Source organism: Pistacia vera, unplaced genomic scaffold (genome assembly GCF_008641045.1).
Source record: "Pistacia vera cultivar Batoury unplaced genomic scaffold, PisVer_v2 Contig644, whole genome shotgun sequence".
Lineage (NCBI taxonomy): Eukaryota > Viridiplantae > Streptophyta > Magnoliopsida > Sapindales > Anacardiaceae > Pistacia > Pistacia vera.
Window position 1 is genome coordinate 385,586 of NW_022196495.1, and position 6,330 is coordinate 391,915.

Consider the following 6,330-nt stretch of genomic DNA (forward strand, 5'->3'; position numbering starts at 1 on the left):
TTTTAACCCTCATAAACACTAAATCATCTCAATTTTTCAAGGATTATGCAAGAAATTGCGGAAACCCTAGGTTGACAAAAATTTGGGGATCCTTCAATTTGGGCAGAAATTGGTGAAATCAAGGGTGAATCTGAGGTGGGCAATGTACGAATTGCTGTATCTAGCTTTGATTTTAATCAATTTCAGTTTGTACTTGCTTTATATCTAAGAATTGATTAAAGTGCTTGAGGTTGAATTGGTGCGAATTGTGTGGTGATTTTGGGTTGAAAATTGTGGAGTTTGAGTTGTGTGTATTGAGGAAGTGTGGGTTTGTGATTTTTAAGTTGGTTGATTGCGTTTGGAAGAGTGGTGATTTTGGGGTGTGAGCCTAAATTTTGAAACCTTAAGGTGAATTGAGGAAGTGATTTTGGGTTGTAGAATTGTGCATTGGTGTTGAATTTTCAAGTTGAATCGCTAAGTTTGGGGGTAGATTTTAGTGAACTTTATTGACAAAACAAAATGCCACTCAAAACTGTTCCCAAGGGTAAAGGAAAACAAGTCGATAATAGATTTGTGAATGAGAAGGCTAGACAGCGTTACGAAGGAGCAATTAAAATAAAAGACAAAGGTTTTATTGCCGAGAGAGGATTGACTATAGTCACTGCAGAAGCTTGGATCCAAGGGAGAGGTTGGGATCTCTTTCTTCTTGAACCAAAACATTTAGCCATAGAGCCAATCGTAAGAGAGTTTTATGCAAACTTCCCTGAGTGTGAGCTCATACATGTATATGTGAGGGGTATTAAGATGCCAATTAGAGTAAAGATTATGATTGATCAAATTGACCGTGATGAGTATGTAGAATTCAAAAAGCAGGAGGTTAACCAGGATGAGATTCTTATGGTTATTGCAAAGCCGGGTACCTCTTAGGAAATTTCGAAGAAGGGAAGGAGAAGCATAAAAGGGACTAATTTGATTCCCATGGCTGGAATTTGGCAGTACTTTGTCTGTACAAGGATGGTTCTAGAAACGCACTACAGTTCAGTGGTTTTTGAGCGAGTAGTCTTACTTTATGCCATTGCCACTGGAAAGAAAATGGATGTGGGGAATATCATAATGGAGAGTATAAGGCATGCAGCTAAACCAAGGAGAGAGAACTTTGTCTTCCCACATCTAATCACTGAGATTTGCACTCGAGTGGGAGTAAAGAAGGCAGATGATGAACCACTTCTTCATTCTGCCCCAGTCCTCGATCAAGCCCATTACTTCAAGCTCCTAGAGCGTCCTACCAGAGAAGGAACCAATTCCATCTTGAACAGACCAAGAACCACAACAACTGCCATAACACCTAGTTCAACATCCACGACAAGGGAACTGTTGCAACAAATTTTGGAAAAAGTGAATTGAATGGAACAACGTCAAGATTGGATGGCAGGTCAAACCTGAATGCTTTATGAGATACAATACAACTGCTGTACCAATCTAGGCATTCATGTATCAAATTTCCAATGGCAAGATTGGCAAGAGGAGGAAGTAGATGATGCCATGGAAGAAGATGATGACGTCGAAGAAGAAGAGGAAGATGACGAATGAAGCCTGAAACACTTGTATTTGTATTTTCTATTTTCATGTCTTCTTGTTTTGTAAATTGGAACCGATTTTCTTTTGTTAGATTTGTACTTGTTGTTTGAATTTTCTGGTTTAGTTGATAAGGTTGAGATAAAGTTGTAATTTTTTTCGTACTAATCAGTGAAGATATCTAACATAGTGGACACCATAGATTTTCATTTGTTTTACAGATGATGATGATGAGGAAGCCAAGGAACGGGTGTCCATGATGTTGAACAAAAATCAGCCTTCACGGATTAATTAGGGAAATATCTCGTACCCTTTAATTCAGTTTTTCTATTCTTGAGATGTGCATGATGTGACATTGGGGACAATGTCATTTTAAGTTTGGGGGTAGGAGAATTTGAAAAATTTTGTGTTTAGTTTGTTTTTGTGTTGTTGTTGCTAATGATGAATTGCATAAGTCTATGATAAGAATAGGTTTGTTGAGTGGTTCAACCACCATTTTCATTCTTTCGGCATGCTTAGAAACATTTTATGTGGTTAGGTGAAGTCTTGATAATGTTTGTGGACTCCAGAACCTAGTTGAGAAGTGCTTGAGGTGAAATTCTAGGATTAGACATTATTGAGGAAATGATTTAGGCAATTTTTCGGAACGTTTGAGCCTTTCCAGCTGACTATGAATAAATTTTCCCCTAATCACCCATTTGAGCCTTATGAGATTATCACTGTCCTATTCTTCTTGTGCAACCAAAAATGCCCAAATCTCTCACCCTAAACACATTTCATACCCTTTAAGAGAATTCTGGATCTAATGTATGCCAAAAAAGAGCTTGGAGAGTTGTGTGAGAATTTGACGAACCAAAACTTTAAGTTTGGGGGTCGCAAAAAAGGCAGGAAGAAGGGATAATTGTCCTCAATAAATTGATGTTGCAGTAAAAAAAAAAAAAGAAAAAAAAAAAATTTGAGAGTTTCAATTCAAAATCAAATAAGAAATGCACATGTTTGAGGGTTATAAAATGGTTGACACCTTGATTGGTGGTTGAGAAAGAAAACAGAGATTGATGTAGCTCTTAGTGTTTGCATGAGGAAAACTGAGTTATCTTACTTTGTTTATCCTATCCTTTTCCTTGGAGCCCACTAACTGAGCCTAACGTTACAAGCTTGTAAAGACCTTTTGATCCTTAGTGATGTCTAGTCTACATTAGTGGAGAGTAGTTCGATACGTAGGCTTATGGAGTTTATCACCATTTGATAAACTTTGCATTTCTCATAATAATGTTTCAACAACTTTTGAGACTTGCATCAATTCTAGGCTAATCTTTGTGTTTGATTTTGATTCTAAACTCTCCTTTTTCATTTTCAATTTTGTTGTCTTTTCCTGTTTGTTAGTTGTCCTTCTTTAGTCGAATTTTGTGCTTGATGCTCGAGGACAAGCATACCTTAAGTTTGGAGGTATTTGATAATCCTAGGATTATACTGTTTTATCCATGCTTTTTGGCTGGATTTTGGATATTTCTTCTTAAGTTTGTGCCTGAATTGCAACTTAATTTCATATATTTACGTTTCAGGCCAAAACGTGTAGTTAGAGCAAAAACTAAGCGGAATTGAGTTTCTGGACACAAAATCAAGCGAATTTTAGGATTCGAGAAAGTTCTGATGCGGATTCAAAGCACTATGCAGCTTGTTCCTATTAGAGATCACTAAGATTGAAGATTCAAGCAAGGAAGCAAGCGGAGGGCAGTTTCATAATTTCAGAAAAGTTTAGAAAAGTTCATCGCGGCGAAGTTTATTCTTTGCCGCGGCGAGAAAGTCTCGGGTCAGATTGTTCAATAAAATCCAACTCGATGCCGCAGCAAAGAATCAAGTCTGTAATTTTTCAGTTATTAAAACAGTGCATTTTAATTGTATTGGAGAAGTCTTAGGGTTTTGGGGTCAACTATATAAGTGGGACTTAATTATTTTAAAAGGGGATTCGACACCTTTTGGAAAGAGGGGAGAAAATTGGAGATTGGAAGCCTTTGGGTTCACACAATAGGGAGGAATTTATTCTCTTTTCGTTATTCCAGCATATTGAACTCTGTTTTTACAGCTTTTCTTTTTATTTGCTTTATTTTTAGTATGAACTAACTCACTTTTGGGTTAGGGTTTTGATGTAATTGGGATTTCAATGTCTAATCAATAAATTGATGTTGCTTTCACATTCTATTGCTTGGATTATGTATTTATTCTTATTCTAATTGAAATTTATTGTTGAGCATGATGAGACTGAGAAGTGAATCATGTATTAGCCTCTTAGAGTAAATGTCATTGATTGATTGAAAGCTAGAGATAGGTTCGAAGATCCATGAAATCAATTTAGGATTCCACTTAGCTTAACGGACTTGGAACTATTAACCTTCATTTTGTTGGGTGCAGAAACTTAATAAGGATAAGTAGGAAAACATAGCCTGAGAAGGTATGTTTTACAGGTTAGGGTGTCTGATTTATAATCCTTGCATGTGAATTTAGAAGTAACAGAAATCGTAGATTAATTCATAAAATCCTAGTGAAGTCAAAACCCTAACTGCTTTGTCTTAATTGATATTTTCTTGAATTGATATTGCTGTTATTAATTAGTTTTTAAATTACGTAAAAGATTTTGTTTTAACTTTAGCTTAATTGTCTCTCGCAAATCCAACCATTTTTCGTTTACTCCAACTTGATACAAATTGGGAAAATTAGTACTTGACACGCAATCCTCGTGGGAACGATACTTTACTCATCATTCTATTACTTATTGCGACTAGTGCACTTGTTACACTTTGCATGTTGTAAATTTAATGCTTCAACAGCCTGCCCTTTGATTGCTGTTTTCAATTTGTAATGTAGATCGAATTGACTTAGTTCCATAGCCCACTTAAGCAACTTACCCAAAGCCTCCGGCTTCTGAAGAACTTGTTTTGAGTGGGGTAGCTGGTTAATACATGGATGGTGTGAGTATGGAAATAAGGTCGCAGCTTCTTAGAAGCGATCAACAGGGCAAAAGCTAATCGTTCCATCTTTGGATATCATGCCTCGGCATCCAGTAGTTGCTTGCTTGTATAATATACTAGCCACTGAATTCTGCCTTCTTCCCGGATGAAAGCTGCATTGACCGCATACTAAGAGATGGATAGGTAAAGAAACAAAATTTCCTTGGGAAGTGGTTGGATGGAATAGGTGGCTTTTTGAGATCCTCTTTTATACTCTAGAAGGCTTGCTCACATTCCGAAGTCCATTCAAACTTCTTGTTAACCTTAAGCATATTAAAGAACGGCAAATAACGATTTGTCGCTCTTGATATGAAGCGATTGAGAGCTGTTATCCTCCCATTTAAGCTCTGAACCTGTTTTTCGTTGGCAAGACTCTTCATATCTAAGAGAGCTTAGATTTTTTCGGGGTTGACTTCAATTCCCTGATGGTTAACCATATACCCCAGGAACTTCCCGGAGGATACTTCGAATGAACACTTAAGAGGATTGAGTTTCATTCTATATCTCCAGAGTATGACGAACATCTCTGCGAGATTGGCTATGTGATCTGAAGTGACATGCAACTTGACTAGCATGTCATCGACATAGACTTCCATTGACTTCTTGATCTGCTCGGAAAACATACAGTTAACCAAACATTGATAGGTTACCCCAGCGTTTTTCAAACCAAAGGGCATGACTTATAACAGTACAGTCCTTGATCCGTAATGAACGAGGTATGCTCCTCGTTGAGCATGTACATTGGGATCTGATTATACCCTAAGTAGGCATCAATAAAACTTAACAGCTCATGCTCGGAAGTGACATCAACGAGCTGATCGATTCTGGGCAAAGGAAAATTGTCCTTTGGACAGGTTTTGTTGAGGTCGGTGAAATCAACACAAGTTCACCATTTGCCATTAGATTTCTTCACCAAAACAGGATTGTTAACCCAACTCGGGTAATGAAACTCCCAAAAGAACCCGATTGAGAAGAGTTTATCCACTTCAACCTTAATAGCAACATAACGCTCTGGGTCCAGGGTTCTCCTTTTCTGGTAAATTGGCCTAATCTCACTGTCGATGTTGAGTACATGACATATTACATTGGGAATGATCTCGACCATGTCAGCATGAGTCCATGCAAAAACATTAATATTCTGTCTAAGGAAGCTCATTAGATCTACAGCGAGTTGAGGGTTGAGATTACTTCCGATTCTCAATACACGGGTCGGCTCGCTTTGGTCAACTGGTACCTTAGATAGAGTCTCAACAGGCCCACTGTGGGAATAGTCCCCCTGAACCCGAGGATCTAAACTGTCTTCCACTGGACCTGGCTATGGTTCATGTTAGAGTAGATGCCCTAAAGCCAATCAATTATTGTGGAATTGACTCTTTGTAATAATGTTCATTAATCAATAAAAGGCATTTTATTCTATATCACGTAAATCATTATTATTGCAATATGTATTGATATATGTCCTTAGAATGGTAGAGCCGTGACGAGGGTATCAAGTGTTTCAAATCTTGATAGTGAGAACCCTATGAGCACATATGGTGGCCATTCTAGAAACGTCCGTAGCCCCAGTATTATTCTGAACTAAGGGCACAGATAATACGGTAAGGCTATCATAGTGTTGAACGACCCTGTCGAAAGGCAGTGACTGATCTCACTTGTCAAGGTTGTTTGGTGACAACCTGGTGCAACACATGGGTGTTTGTTGTAGGCGATTACACCACAGCAAGTTCACTGGACTGACCCACCAGAGGATTCCATATGGATGGTAACCCCA